This window comes from Eupeodes corollae, chromosome 1 (assembly GCF_945859685.1).
Source record: "Eupeodes corollae chromosome 1, idEupCoro1.1, whole genome shotgun sequence".
Classification (NCBI taxonomy): domain Eukaryota; kingdom Metazoa; phylum Arthropoda; class Insecta; order Diptera; family Syrphidae; genus Eupeodes; species Eupeodes corollae.
Window position 1 is genome coordinate 223,682,539 of NC_079147.1, and position 16,879 is coordinate 223,699,417.

The following is a 16,879-nucleotide window of genomic DNA, read 5'->3' on the forward strand; positions in this document are numbered from 1 at the left end:
AGACGCTATGAAAAAGGCAAACACCAGGTGGAACAACATCACCACTTGTCAGGTCACAAAAACCATCTGATCAACACTGGATTTAAAACATTCAAGGTGCTTGCTATATCTAAGCAGATCGCATATAAGCTCGATAATAGGTATCATAACCGGGCACTGTCTAATAGGAAAGCACGCAACACGGCTGGGCGTATTCTCAAATGAATTTTGCAGAAGCTGTATGGAAGAGGAAGAAGAGGAAACAGTTCTTCACATTCTCTGTACATGTCCTCCACTATAGCTCAAACACGCAAGAATTGCCTATGAGAAGTCTTCTATAATGATCTAACCGATCTCAATCATATTAGCATAATCGGCTTCTAACCTTCGAAGAAAGCCTCAATATTCATGTGGTATCACAATGAAACTGGCCTAAATGTCTCCTGCTCCATCACGGACAAACTTTAACCTAACTTAACCTAACCTTCTGCTCGTAGAGTTCTCTAGCAGCTCTTGTCCTTCTATGAATCGCCGTTTTGAATGTCTTTTCTTTAGTTGCGTGTGCTTTCTGGCCCTCGTGGTCTAACCTGGGTTTTCGCTGTGGTGGCTGCGTGAAACCTATCACTTTAGTTAAGGCATCTCTCATGGCTGATTTTTAAATTGAAACGTGTTCCTATTATTTCGGCCATAGATGTAAATATCACATACTGGTACGTGAATTCTTTTCCTTCTACCTTTTACTGTAAATAATAATAATAATAATATTTAAAGAGAATTTCTAGTTATTTTAATAGAATGTATGCTCATAATTTGTTGTTTTAAAAATTATAAAAAAAAACTTTATAAACTAATTAAATGGTTATTAAAAAAAATCAATACCCAACATATTCCGTTGTATTTTTACGTTTGTATGTAGGTGCACGAAAACCATCCTTGGAAGCTATATCAGCATACCAATAGCTATAGTAGTGTAGGTAGTTACCACCGGTCTTGTATAGCTTATAATTATTTGCATTCTTTCTTTATGACCTACCATCATCATCATCTGCATCCTCATCATCATCATCATTGTCGTCGTAAAAAAGGAGCATTGTACCATTTACTGAAGATGCAAATACAAAAGATATTAAATTCGATTTTGTTTTGTTTTATTAGGTATATATTCCTGAATATGGTAGGATAGTTGTTGCATGAGTATATGAATGGGTTATCCTTGCTGCCCTCTCTCTGTTTTACAGGATTATCCTTTCAGATTTAGAAAAGAAAACAGTAAGAGTGAAGATCCAGTATGAAAATGTGAAAAGTGAATCATGTTCTTGTCCTCTCTGAATAGCAGTGATGTGTATCGGATAACCGACCGAAGTAGGTAGGTAGTGGAAGTCCTTTGTGTAAGTTTAACTATGCAAAGGGATAATACTTATTTAGCATGGTTTCACAATGTCATTTGCATCTATAGGAAGTTCAAGAAAGGCTGATCATACATAGAGTTTGAATATATTCGCATGGAAAAATGTTTCTTTAATTTTTTTTGTTGTTGTGTAGGTGAATTTTAAAAGGAGTTTTGAGCTATTGGTTTTTATTTATAAGATATTTTTGAATACTAGAGTGTAGTACTGACAGGAAGTAACTTTACAAAATTCTTGAGAAACCTTTCATTCAGGAAACCTATGTATTTTGACAAATTGTGGTATTTGAATTGAATATAGAGGTTACACAAATTGAGGTTTGAGTGGTTCAAGCCTCAAGCATAATTTTGATGGTCAACCACACCACTTTAACGTCAAATGAATTTGACAATTCTTTGTTTTGGTCTTTAACAAATTCAGCCTTTGATAGGTAGAAAATAGATCAGCGCTGAAAGGTCAACCTTAATTGGATAGATTGCGACATTTGGTCAAATGCTAATCGATGAGCGATTGTTGAAAAGCCGATGCGTCCATAAAGAGTAACTGTATGGGCGGCGCAAAGCAGCGTCATCGGGCTAAATGTTGTTCAAAAATCAGGTCATTGAAGCAAGTACTGGGAATTATGTTCTTTATGGCGATATGATAACAGCCTTTTGGGCCAGATTAAGGGCTAAGAGCCGGATGATAGATAAGATAAGATAGATACATTTTATTTTCTTAAAAAAGTGGTTAAAATAAGTTAGGACAATAACTTGTTTAAGTTGTCTGTCAGGTTAAAGTTTTACTAGCTTGAATTAACTTCAAATATTATATTCATTTACAATTAAGTTGCGATTATTAAGAGCATATTTTAAGACTTTGTATAGATTTAAATAAAATTTGCCTTCAGTATTTGAAAAAACTCGGTGCGATTTATTGTTTCAGCTCTTAGAAATGATATCCGGTGTGTAGTTTGGTGTATTATCTGGTTGTATGAAACATCTTTTGACGAAAAACCTTTAAAGCTTTTCACATTGAATGTACTCTTTGTTTCCCCATGTTTGATCATAGTAATACATTATTTATCTGGCGGCTGAGTCATGGACTTTACACTTTGCTGAATGTGGCTCTATCTTATTTTTCAGGAATTTAGACAAGGTTGCGTTGATTGCACTTTTTGATGTTTCAAGCCTCTTTGTCAGATGTTCAGACCAAGACATTTATTTATACTGGTTTGTTATTTTTACACCTTTGAAATTCCATTTTTCACCTATGCCTCTTCGGCCTCCATTCCTAAAAATAACAATTTCAGATTTCTTAAGATTAACTTAAAGGTTCTATTTATCGCAATAGCTGCTGAGCTTGTTTAAAGTTGTTTGAAGTAAGACTGGACTCTCGGCCAAAATTACAATGTCATCAGCATACAAAAGAACACTTATACGGACTCATTCCACATATATTCCGATGGGGAGTTCAGAATGTAGGTCATTTAAGAACAAGACACAAACCAGAGCGCTCAATACGCAACCTTGTTTAACACCTTTGCTCGTTCCAAAGAAATTAGAGGTACTGTTTCCATCCCAAACGGCGGCAACTGTAACTTGGTATAAAAGTTTGATAATTTTAATCATTTTCGTTGAAATGCCCAATGTTATAAGTTTGTGAATAAGAGCTTCTCTGTTAATATTGTCGAACGCAGCTTTTAAGTCTACGAACCAGCATAAAGTAGCTGTGTTCGATCTTTTCGATATGCAGCCTGGAATTCATTAAGAATATTGTTATTTTCGATTCAAGTAGTGAGGCGGTGAGTTGAATAATTTGTACAGGGTATCCACGATAAGATACAAGACTAGCGTCACTTTTTTTGAAGAGTGGACAGATCATTGATTTTTTGAAGGATGATGGTATTGTTGAAGTATGAACTTCCCAATAAAAGAATTACGATGACTTCTATACATGGAGCTTTGTTTTCGCAATTCAATCAAGTTCAAGTTCAATCGCAATCTTTACTTCATTCAAATCGATTGGGTGATCAATTTCAAGTATTTCAACTAGATTTATTTCATAGTAACATTCTCTGTGCTTAATCGATCTGAATTAAGGGGGTTTTAGAAATATGACATGAATTTCAAAGCTGTAATTTGGGTTCCAGTATTCGTAGTATTGCGTATCTCTTTGGCTAGTTTCCACCAATCTTTTGCTGTGGTAATACTTGTGAGTTGACTGGAAATGCATTGGTAGTACGAACGTTGGGCTTTTGTACTTTTTACTTGCTTCACAATAGTTTTTTCTGCTTACATCGAGATTATATTTTCTGTAAATGTTAAGTAGCTTCAGTGAAGATTTTCGAGTTTTATGGCAATTCATGTCAAACCAGGGTTTCTTTCGCTCAAACTTGACATTGGTATTAATAGTATTCCCGTATGCTCCATAGGTACACTCTTTAAAGGAGTTGCATCGTGTTTCAAAATTATCCATAGGCAAGAGTTTTTGCACAGCAACTTCATCAATTCTTTTCATGTATTGAGCGCGTCTATTGGTAAACCATTTAAGTCTTGGAAGCAACAATGAAATGGGGGAACTTTGCGTATCTTCAAAAGCCTAAATACCAAAAACTGTGCTTTAAATTGAGAAACTTTTAAATATTTCCAATGCACTGTATGTCAATAACTGATGATCCTCTAGATGCAACAAAAGTAAACTCGCCAGTTTTATCGCCAAAGCCTCTCGCGTTAAGTATAAATGCACTGATGTCTTCCAAGAGCTCACAAAACATACTGCTGTTGCTGTCACTTACAGTATCTTTCGAAATTCTCACTTCAGTGATGAGCTGTGATATTCGTGAATCGACTGTTCCTCTGATTCCTGTTCTGAAGTTAAGATTTCCCATTAGTATAAAGTGGTTTGATGGAAATTCATCAAAGACACGCATCCAATAATTATAGTTTAAATAGTTTGGAACCAAATTTAGAATAGTTCCCGAAAAGTTACATAGAGCCGGATGATGTTCATATGTGTCCAACAAGATAGTTCGACTTTCTACGCAGCCAAAGAAGAAATGTCTCCTTTGCGTAAGATGTTCAATTCGACTTTCTCGATTTTTTTTTATGAAAAAAAAAGAATTAATTTGGGATCTTCTGGATACATTTTACTGTTATTTATTTTCGAAACTATTTAAAGACACTAGACCCGAGGAAAACATCAGGTCGTCGAAAAACAAAAAAATATCCGGCGATCATCAAAGTATCTTCGGTTTGGAGAATCAACTTAGTGGCTCCGGAAATGGACAAGAGAACCTGTCGTTTAATTAGAAAACTATTATGTGATACCCAACTTCTTCATATCAGTGATGTTTCCATTCTCCATGTCCAGACCAGGTGTGTTTGCTGTAAGCGTTGATGCGCTCAACTCGGAAAACAATTAAGTAGAATCGTAAAAAGCATTGTCCGCGATAGAAGCAGGCAGAGGTTGAAGTGCTCTTGCAAATGCTATCAATACGATAGCTTCCTTGTTAGTGGTTTTAGGAGTCATCTTGAATACTGCATTGGCCATTAGCGCCTTCAATCTTCACGCTTGCGACCAACTCACACAAAGCGTGGTGCAATGAACTGTCATCAGCTTCATCGATGATGATCTGCTGGGTAGCACTACGAATCACTATAGGGCACTGTTCACTGATCTTTCAAGGCCAAAGTCTTTGCTCGATGGCCATGACCATTGCTTCAGTGTACATTTGCTCTGTATAGTTTTAGATTAGCTGACGGTTGATAAAGACGAGCCAACGAGTCGACCTTGCTTGAGTTACCAAATTCCTTGATTTTGTAAGGTCCATGGAGTGTTAGCATTAAGGGTCTTGCCTTTTTTTAACTTATTCGGTTGATGGTTCCTTGTTTAACATGAATCCCACGTTCAAGAAAGAGTACTCTAGAATTCCATTAGCCTTCTTGATAATTCGAATTACATGCCCGTCTGCTGAACTCTTAAGACAAAGTACAGCTTCTACAGCTTTTTATTCTGATTATCCATCGAGATACTTGTCAATGCTTAGCCTGACAAAATGAGCTCGGCTACAAGGACTGATGTGACACCTTCACGTACTTCTTAGTCTTGTACTACGTACATGTCAACTAGAAATTTAGAGTCGGCATTATCAACAGTAGTACCCGTAGCGTGATGGTTAGTGCGTTGGACTGTCATGCAAGGGTTCTTATGTTCAATCCCTGCCTATGCCACCTAACTTTTTTCACGGGTACTGCCTCTTGCAAGGAATTGACAAATTCTCCAAGAGTAATTCTTGTCATGAGAAGTGCTTTCTCAAATTAGCTATTCGGATTCGGCATATAAACTATAGGTCCCTTCCATCTCTGACAACATTACTCGCACACAGGAATGGTTGAGAGTTGTAAGTCACTAGGCCCTGGTTCTTCATGGACTTTTGCGATTCTTAATTTATTTAATTAGGGTAGCGTTATAATTGGTTACTTGCCTTGAGTTTCGGTCGTGTGAGACGAGAATTTTTCCCATACCCTTTAGACTGAGGATACTCTTGCAAAATTGTCAACGGCCATTGCTCCCATAAACCGATAACCTCATATTTTCGGCTTTTTTCTTCAGTGCATCTTTTAAGGATGCAAACGGAATTTAGTAGAACCCGTGGCGTGATGGTTAGTACGTGGGACTCTCATGTCAGAGGTCTTGGATTGAATCCTTGCCTGTTTTGGTGATATTTCCATTCTTCATATCCAATCTAAGTGTGGTCGCCTTGCATGCACTGTACGCAATTTAGAAAACTATTAAGCAGAATTGTAACCAGCATTTTCGGCGATAGCAAAAGGCAAAGGTAGAAGTGCTCTTGCAAATGCTTTCAATGCGATAGATTCAAAGCCAGTGATTTTTGTGGCTGCATTGGCCATCAGCGCTTCCGAGCAACCACCTCTATAGACAATTCCCGAGTCCTTCACACTTGCGATCAACTCTAGCAGAGCGTCGTGCAATAAACAGTCAGCCTCATCGAAGATCTGCTGGGTATTACCACGATACGCAATAGTACATTTCTTCACCGATTTTTACTCCACTGAAACGCAGCATTGTGTCTTTCCAATCATAACTTGTTCACCAACGAGGAGCAGTCAAAGGTTGAAATTATCGTGCTCGATGGAAATTAGCTTGGCTTCAGCGAACATTTGATCTTAAAAGTTGAAGATCACTTGACGTTTGATGAAGACGTTACACTTGTGGGTGAGGATCTTGTTGCCCTCGTCGCGTATATTCTCCTTCTCGAAAAGCTCTAAGTCTTTAATATTCACCAACGATGCAACCTTGATTTAGCTTCCGAATTAGCATTATGTAAGTATCTTTGCTTTTTCTTCCTTCTTGGGTTGATGGACTTTCGGTTTCTTGGCCAACAGGAATCCCTTGTTTAAAAAACGAATCCTCTAAAGTTCCATTAACAATCTCGATGATTTGAAAACCAAACCAATTTGGAACAGACCTCCTCATTCTGAGTGTTCACCGATACACTTGTCAATGCTTCGCTGGCCACTTTTTTAGGAATACATCCAACTAATTTGGCAACCTGCCAAATAGGCTCGGCTGCCGTTCACTGATGTGGTACCTTCACCGACTTCTTGTTCTCTCACCCCGAACATGCCAACTAGAATCTTAGCGGCATGGACCGGCATTGCGGTCGTGTGAGAGGAGAATTTTGGTTATAAACTTTGGTCCGAGGGTATTCTAACCAAAAACGAAAGGATACGAACTGGATTTAGTGATATTTTTGGCAAATTGTTTTACCTTTACGTACACAGGAAAAGACAAACACCCAAACGAAAAAATGGATATTAGAACTCTTTGTTTGTCCCAAGAAGGTGACTCCGTCAATAAGAACAATGGAATTTAAAGTTTGGACAAATATTTGTTCGTTGAATTATAAATAAGGAGAGATTATCAGATATCGTTTATAACCCTTAAAGACCTTGCCATTTTCTAAATATTAATCTACTTTATGCCTATTCCGAACTTTTTGCTGCAATACTGATTCCTAATTTTTTAAAAACGGTGAGTTTTGAACAACACGTCTAAAAAGTGACAGTGCACTATCGTTTTTTGATATATGAATTTAAATTTTGCGCTAATAGCTTTATTGAGTAAACAAAATAAACAACGCGCTAATATTTCCTGACATCTATGAGCTTTAAGCCATGATTAACCCTAGTTTAATTTCTCCATAGCTAAATTTTGTGTGCGTCGTTTTTCAAGATCCCATTTATAAGCCAAAGGTGAAATAAAATCAAACTCAAAAACCTTTCAATTTAAATTTAAAAACAACACCAAATGTTTTATTTTCGATGTAAAATATCCTACTTACGGATCAATACATTCAATCCTTTCAATTACGTAAAATATTTAACGGTATAAAACAACAACAACAACAACAAAAAAAAAATACTATATTATTACATATAATGTATAAAGTATCGAAAAGCATACCATATCCTAGATACATCGTTTTAACTGGGATGTAAGAGAAAATCGTGCCTAGGGGATGGAACACAACATTTTGTCAACAGAGAGCACTCAAAGGCTTTTGTATGCAGTTAGCAGAATTCGAACAGACACATAGCTTGGGGATTTCATTTCGTTGAAAGTACAAATCGTGCTACCTTTACAAAAATAAACCACTACATGTGCACCTACATATATCACTGCAGTTGGTCAACATTCATTACATTATTAACATGAAAATGAAACTAAAAAAAAAATTTAAAACCAAAAAAAAACAAATATTTAAAACTTTTTCTTTTTAGTCTTTTATGTTTTATTTCTTAACTAAAGTCGATATATTTATTTAGTTTATGTTCATAATTCACAGCCTTTAAAGGAAATATGTATGTTTGAAGGGTTTATAGGGATCCCCTAATAACTTTTGGAGAACTCCTACAAATTCAGATTAAAAAAAAAATGTATTTATTCACCTTCGTCAATCCACAAATTGACGAGTGAGGAGAAGCCTCTTATACATTATTTTCTTTATATATATTTCGTCTAATTTACAATATTCCTTGGCATATTGTTAGACGCCAAAAATTGACAGTAATGTGCAAAATTATCTGTTCAAACGTTTCTTGTCAAAAATTATTATCTCTGTGTTTGTTTTATGAAAGATTCATCAAAAGTTTGAAAAACTCAGTTTCAAATCCCTTCAAACTTGAAGCTGTTTTTTATTTACGAAAAATTGTTCGTATAAACAAAAACGGTCTATGAATTTAGGTCAGGATAAAGCTTACTTAATACTCGTGGCGTGATGGTTAGTGCGTAGGACTGGGGTTCAATCCCTTTTTTGCCTATTGCTAGGAATTGATATATTTTCCTAAAGTATTTCTTGTGATGAAAAATGCTTTCTCAAATTAGCCGCTAGGTTTCTGCTTAAAACTGTAGGACCCCCTGTTTGAGAGATGTAAGTCACTAGGCCCTAGTTTTTTGTTGCGCCACCTAATTTATGTATTTGTAGCTTACTTTATAAAGACATAATCTGGGCTGAAAAACACTGAGTTACAAAAGGCTATACTTGGAAGGTTGTAGAAACGTTCTATTAGAATAGACACCTGTGTATGTGTTTCGTAGAAGGACCGATGAATTCTAAGCATTTCATCACCAACAGTGTAGAGTTATTAGTGGCTTTATTGATATCGGTTATTGGAGTAAACTAGTTTCTGACGTACAACACGACACGAGGTTTGTAGAGGAATGTTTGTAGTTCTAATGACATTCAGTAGCCTTAGAACTACTCTGATCGAGGAATCGGTTAATTTTGACTGCTACATTGTATTAAACCAATTCTAAATATGACCCACATTGTCAAATACTAACAGGGACTTCTTCAAGAAATAAAATGCTCCAATTTTTCTATTCTATGAAAATTCTCAAACTATTTCATTTTCTCAAAATACACTTGGTAAGAATCGTTACCTAGTTCTAAAACTATCGGTTAATCAGGACCAATCTTTTTTTTGCTTAATTTAAAATTCACTTTTGGGGGAAATTTATAGTTTCCCGTAGATTTAAAAAAATTATCAGAATGCTTGGTTCTTCTTTATCTACGAACATTGACTAGTACATTTACGACGGGGTCTATTACGCAGTCGGTTTGGCTTTGCAGTCGATGATTTTGTGACAGCTCTTGGTACTATAACCACATCTGTAACCATTTCAATGTAAAGGTCATGATACAGATTACTATTTCTTATAAACCAAGGAGCGTTTATTATTTCACTAAGAAATAGCAAAAGTCCAATCGGGTTTCAATACTTGCTTTAACATAAGTTTGTTCTGGATAGTTAGGTCGGAGTATTTTCCTCCTAACCAGTACATTCTTCTGCACTTTAAGCTTAGCTCTTTTCTTGTGTTTTTGATATATACTCTTTCCATTTAAGATTTGTATCAAAAGTCATTCCAATGTATTTGGCAGTATTGGAGTAAGATACTTCTGTACCGTTTTTGTGTGTAAAATGTATGTACGTCGATTTTGTTTCATTGAGTTTGATACGTATTTGATACTTTCTTAATTGTAAGCATTTTGCAATGTTTGTGTAGCCTTTACCATGGATCTATCTGGCACCAATATTGCAGTATCCTCAGCAAAAGTGGCCATGAAAGCTTTGGTGTCCACTAAGATATCCCTTCGATATAAAAGAAAAAAAATGGTCCTAGGACACTTCCTTGTGGTACACCGATAGTTCCGTATGGTTCCGAGTAATTTTGGTCGTACTATACTTTAAAAAGTGGGTTCTTAACATAAGGTTTCAATATTCTGTAGTACTGTCAGAGAAAGTCTATGCAGTTTGCAATCAATTCACAAGAGACAAACCCTGACCGGGCATACTTATTTTTCTTCGTACGCCTTTTGCACCACATTCGTAATTCGAAGAATTTAAAATAACGTGGAAATTTGAATCCACTCACAGTTCTGAGTTAGTCTTCATTCTTGTATTAGTTTGCTGAGACTTTTCAGTACCAGTTTTTCGTAAACTTCTGCAATGGTTTGTTGGTCTGTAAGTTGTTACTTTTTATCTTTTGGTGGCTTATCTTGTTTAGGTATAACAATTTCACATTTAATTTCATTTATTTGGTAATAATGGCACGTACAGTAAACTTACATCTTTTATAGTACTTAGATATAATATGTTTACAAATTTAAATTAAATTATATACAATTTAGGAGAATGAGATTTTATTAATGTTAAAAGCAATTCTTTGTGATTGAAGGCAAAAGGGAGAAGATTATGGTTAAATTGGGAAAGACAAAAAGTGAAGAAATATTGGCGTTTTAAATCTTGTATAGTTAACAATTAATTTAATTGTAGATGAAAGCGAGTTCTAGAGTTTAACAGCACGTATGAAAAATAAACGGGACGAGTTCAGAAAATTGCCAACTTGACTTGATACTTCTAGCAGAACGGTTAAATGTTAGTTTGGTAAACAGATAAGACGAAGCACTAATATGAATTACTTTATGTAAAAATAAACAGTTTATGTATTGCTGCAGTGTGCAACCCAATATATTTTTAGAAAATTCCGAAACATGGTCATATCTACGTAACCCATAGACGAAACGGACATTCATCATTGAAAGCAACTTGCAGTTTTTGTTTAGATAGTGAATCAAGATCACTGTACAATATTTCAGCATATGATATGAGGGGAACTACTAAAGCAATTATTAGTTTACATCGATCTTCAACAGGGGTAAAGTATTCTGAGGGCCAAAGTTTACGTAAGCATCCATAAATGCGACCAATGACATAATTAGTGTGTCTATAGCCTGACAGATGACGGTCAATAGTATATCCAAGGCTGATCCACTACTTTAATTAAACGATCACTTAGACAAATATTAAGTAGAGTAGAGAGATCAAACTTTTTCTTCGAAATTGGAATGACTAGGGTCTTGGAAGGATTTAAGAATAGGCCATTTGCAATTGACCACGCATTAATTTGGTTAAGATCCTCGTTGATGCAGAGGGACAGTTCATTGAGCTGATGAAAAGGCCTGGCAAGGTGGTATTGAACATCATCAGCATACAGGTGAACCGAAAAGTGCGAACAACACGCAGGCAGATCATTGATGAACATACAAAAGAGTATTGGACCAAGAATCGATCCCTGTGGGACTCCTTGCGTAACAGGTCTGAGAACTGAGCATTTCCCCCCAGAAAAAACCCTTTGTGATCTGTCAGAGAGATAATCACCAAATAGCGAGCATGCCCGTTCACTGAAGCCGAAGAAGTTTACGAGTTTCCACTGTGATTCTTTTTGTCAAGGCCTTTGTAAGGTCGAGTAAGCAGAGGAGAATTATTTGACCCTCATCATAGTCCAACCTAACATCTTCAAGAAGATTAACTATTGGACTAGAGCAGCTATGATTTTCTCTGAACCCCGATTGTTTTACAAATAGCAAGTTGTTAAGTGAAATATGACTTAAGATCTGTTGCTCAATTATCTTCTTCAAGACTTAAGAGAGGCAAGGTAGGATGCTTATCGGTCTAAAATCAGTTGGAGAATGAGGGTCACGCTTCTTAGCCGTTCGAAGAACTCTTGGAATTTTCGCAGAGCGAGGGAAAGTAGGAGTGACAATGCACCAGTTTATAATATGAGTTAAATGGCTCCAATAGTATGATACATATGCTTGTTTAAAGGCATGCGTAGTATTTTCATGCCAGAGTTCTTGGGTTCAACCACTGCCAATACGATCTAAAGTTTTTGTCACGGGTACTGACAAATGATCCAAAAGTTCTTCTTGTCATGAAAAGTGTTTTTCAAATTTGCCTATCGGAAACGGCTTAAAATTTTAGCAGGATTGATTGAGAGTTGTAAGGCCTTACTTCCCAATAGACTATCGCGCCCGAATTTACATAGTTTATTATAATTTGGAGTTTTTTGAAGGCTATCAAGGACATTTCTTTAAAAAACTTGATCAGTAAAAAGATCGCTCCCTGCCACCCTGGTAATTTTGTGTTAGATAACTTATGTTGCTCTTACTTCGTTGAGCTTGTGAAAAAGAAGTTCACATTCGTCGTTCCTTTCAACCGTATTGGCTTGTAATGGTTTAAAAACACTCCGAAGATGGTCATAGGTTTTAGTTGGTTGGTTGTGTCTTTTGTCATTTTAGACTTTGCTGTTTTTACGCTATTAACATAATTTTTGAGCTCACAGTTTGTTTTTTTTTGTAAGATTGTAAACGGTTAAAGACTGTCTTATTTTCTGTACTTCTCTTAAATTGCTCCTCTTTTTCAAAAATTAAAATTTCGACACATTATTTAACTTCTATTTCCCTCAAGATCGGAATAGTTCTAGTACTGTCTTTCGTAGATTTTGGCACATCGGCAATAAATTGTTCAACTTCATTAAAAAAAATTGTTAAATTGTTTCATTTGAGATCTGAAGTTTATAATCACTAATAACTAAATAAATAAATAAACGTTTTGGTTTTCTTGGTGGTAACGAAACCATAGCGTATATATTTTTGGAATACACAAGTTGGAGGTTTCTACGATTTGTGTATTTCAAAAAACAAGATGATGCAAAAATACAAATCGTTGAAAATTTTTAGATACAACTAATTGAAATGGGTTTTAATTTGTAGAAATAAAATATTGAGATTTCTCGATGTGTCAAAATCTCCATGGTTTAAGAAAAATATCAATGAACTCCACCATCTACTGGTAATACTACTAAATAAAAATATTCAACTACTAACAATAACGATATTGACGTTTGTTCAAGTTTTAAGAGAAATTCAATTAATATCTTGTTGAATAAAATGAAAACTACAAGAAATTGCACTAAAAATTCGACAGAATTGAACTTTGACTGGAATATTTTTAGAATAAAGAAAGATATTGACTTCAAACTTGTGTAATCAATCAAATATAATTGACATTATTTTTTGTGTTTCTTAGATCTGATATTCTATGAAAGAATTACTCAAGTCCACAGTTGTGACGTTTTTCTTCTAAAAACCGATTTTCGAAATAAATTTTAATAATCAAACCAAAATTTCTTCTAGAATATCGAATGATATTTTGAATAGTATTCAAAAAACGTTCCTATTCGTAATAAAAGCTTATAAGTACTATCCTCGAAGCAACTAGCATCCCGATTAAGGTAAACAATACACAACTTTTCAAATGTAATAAATAAAAAAAGATCAAAAGAATATTAATGAAAATTAGCAATTTTATTTATAATGGAATCTGATTTGTATTTTCTTACGCACGCATTAATTAATAATCTAATTAAATACTTATTTCTTTGTGTAGGTTGATTTTAAAGAATTATAAAAAAAAAACTTTTCTCTTGATGACAGATAAACAACCGATAGACAAATTTACTTGTAGTTAGCTTATTGTTAAACAAATTTCTTAGAAACAAGACTGTGTGGATTTTTTATTGTCTATTTTTCTTTTCTTTTTTAATTTTTATCTTAAATCGATTTTCCTTCAACGTCTATGCCGTTGCCGTCCCAATTTTCTCGTTTCTTATTTTCCAATTTCCATCCGTTGTCAGTGGGATTTCAAACCCCAACACCAACGCCAACCAAACGCCAACATAACACACCCCTTCGAGTTAATACGAATACGAGTAACTTGTTGCTACTACCGCTCGCGTGTGACTCCCTCATATATATGTATGTACCTGAGAAACCATCGTAAGCACGAAAGTAATTTACGTTATAAAAAAGAAAGGAGACTTGTATGAACAAAAAATAATATATAATTTACCACCCTTTTGCACACTCAAATTCAGGACTCAGGACTTAGGACGAGCGACGACAACGACAAAGACGACGCGACGCACGGTGAACGGCAGCGACACGGTCGTTGGTAGGACTGCCGTTTTTGGTTCATTGTATTCCTTGGTAAAACTTTGCGCCACAATTCATAGGGTTTTTCGTCTCTAAATTCGCGTGCTAAAAGATACCTCTGAAGCCAAGTCACTTCGGTACGGTATATGTAGGGTTTGTTCTTGGGCCCAGCGTAAACAACACCAAGGAACCATCATATCCATCCCACCATCCATTGCCATCGCCTTTTCTGTCGCACCGCCTTCACCAACGTTACCACTTGTGCTGTGCGGCTGTTATGAAAATTTCCTGTGCGCTTGGAAAATTGTCGAGCAAAAATGATTATTTATTCATTTTAGGAGCAAAAAGTAAAATTCTCAGGTGGATGGTGAAAGTCATGAGATGCGTAATGAATAGAAATTTACCGGCACCACTTAGAAGGCTACAATTTTTTCAAAAAAAAAAAAAAAAAAAAAAAACAAGAAGATAAAAGTCTTCTCTAGTGGATGATGATGGCGCCGTTAATTTTTTTTATACCTAAGTACCTTTCTTGCCTAACTTATTCTAGTGGTTTACTTTGATTTCAATCACGTCCCATTTTTATTTTAAAAAGAACGTTTACTTATGAATTGTTCTTAAATGTGAAAGCAATTAGATAAATTTGAAAGAAAAATTAATGAAATTTATATAGGTTGTAGATACCTACTGTGAAACAACAAATCAATGAACAACATTCGTAGAGGTTTTAAGTTTAGAAAAAAAAAATATTATAGATAGGTATTGAGAACTTGAGGCTCTCTTTTTTCTTCTTCTTCTCAATTTTCAAATTCAAAGAGACCTGAAAGCTTTTTTCATCGTCATCGTTATCGTCAGTTTCAGTACTGTACTCAGTTAAGTTGGTTTATATAGAGCTCTAGCAGAGCAGGTCTTTGATGAAAATGATGTCAACGAAAAAGCTTAACTCCTCAATGTACTTAATCGTAGGTAGTCTTTGCTCAAGGTTTAATTTAATTTGATAAAATGTTGATATCTTTTAAGTCCTAAAGTAATTAATAAAGAGTTGGTTGAAAATTATGAGATTGATAAGGTTTGATAAATTAGAATTTATGAAATATTTGTACATAAATTGAACGTCATTCGGCTCGATAATGGTTCAATGAACGATAGTTTTCACTCGTTATGACAAATTTAGCGAGAACCCGGTGATAATAATTATACGTACTTAGAATAATTCGCCTTGGAATTATGTTGAACATAGTTTGATAAATAAAGACAGTTATTTTGTAAGGATGAAATTTTCCAAAAAAAAAAAACAGACTCAAAAAATTCTTGAGATCAAAAAACATCTGTTGCATTTTTAGAGTGGCATTTAGCAGCCTTTTTACCTCAGAAGTCCACCTTTATACGGGTATATAGTAACAACAGTTAATCGAGTTAAATAATGTTCTGAAAAAATCCTTCAATGTTGGCTTTCAACGCGTCAATCAAGGCGGACTTTTCGCTAGAGATACATGCCTTAACATAGCTCCATAAACAAAGCGCACCATCTAGGCTAATTGACCTTCGTTAAACTGTTTACCAAAAACACCTCTCAATTGATAATTTGTTCCGCGTGCTTTATGGCCAGTACCACCATCTTTATTCTTTTTGCGATTCGCATTATCTCGAAGAAATACGGCCCAATGGCTCCGCCAGCCCATAATGCATACAACAAGTACTTTTTTTCTGAATACATTAATATCTCATGCTCTTGGTTGCTCTTCACTCTTAATACTGAAGTTTGACTTTCTTACGTAACCATTCACCCAGAAATAAGCTTCGTCGCTGAATACTGTTTTTCTATAAAGGGGATCTTCGGTCAACTTTTCAATAGCTGATTCACTTAATTCCGCTTCAATTCTTGGTACCAGTTGCATTTCGAAAGGCTTTCTACCTAAGGCTTTTTCGTTTGAGCGTAGGACTTTCATGTTAGAGGTCTTGTGTTTAATCCCTGCTTCTAACATTTACAATTTTTTCACGGGTACTGCTTCTTGCGATTAATGAGTTTCAAAGAGTAATTCTTATCATGAAAAGTTCTTTCTCAAATTAGTCGTTCGGATTCGCCAAAAAAAACTGTAGGTCTTCTGCATCCCTGGAATAGTTGAGAGTTCTAAGCCCTAGTTCTCAACGGACTGTTGTACCACTCGATTTATTTTCTTAATTCAACATCAATTCTCCAAAAAAATATTCCACAAGTAAAAGATACTTAATTGCTGAGTCGAACCGATTATTGACGTTCTTCACTAATACTGCTCGATTCAGCTGCGATATTTTCTTCCATTCAAACTTTAAGTATGTGCATTGGACAATCCAAAAAGTTTAAATTTGGTACAAAGAGCCTTATCAGTAGGTTATTTAAACTGGAAGAAGCGCTTGATGAACTTTCTTAACACTGCACGATTTGTCATATCAAATTCAACAATTTGCAAGCCTTGTTTATATGTTAGACTATTCATGCTTTTATTATAGACCAAACTGAAGATTTTTGACAGTGATGCGAAACACTAAACGTGCTTGAACTGTCAGAACCAGTGGTGCAAAAAAAGACCAATTATTTCTGTCTAAGGTAAAGTACGAATGTATTCTCTCTTGCATGTAGCTTAAAATTTAGAAGTCTAAAAAGGAATTGTTAAGT

The 16,879-nt window shown here is 35.2% G+C and overlaps 1 pseudogene; it reads right to left on the bottom strand.

Moving 5' to 3' along the window:
- Positions 1-4,534: 4,534 nt before the first annotated feature.
- LOC129948864 (T-complex protein 1 subunit beta-like) lies at positions 4,535-16,172 on the bottom strand (annotated as a pseudogene).
- Between the last annotated feature and the right edge of the window lie 707 nt (positions 16,173-16,879).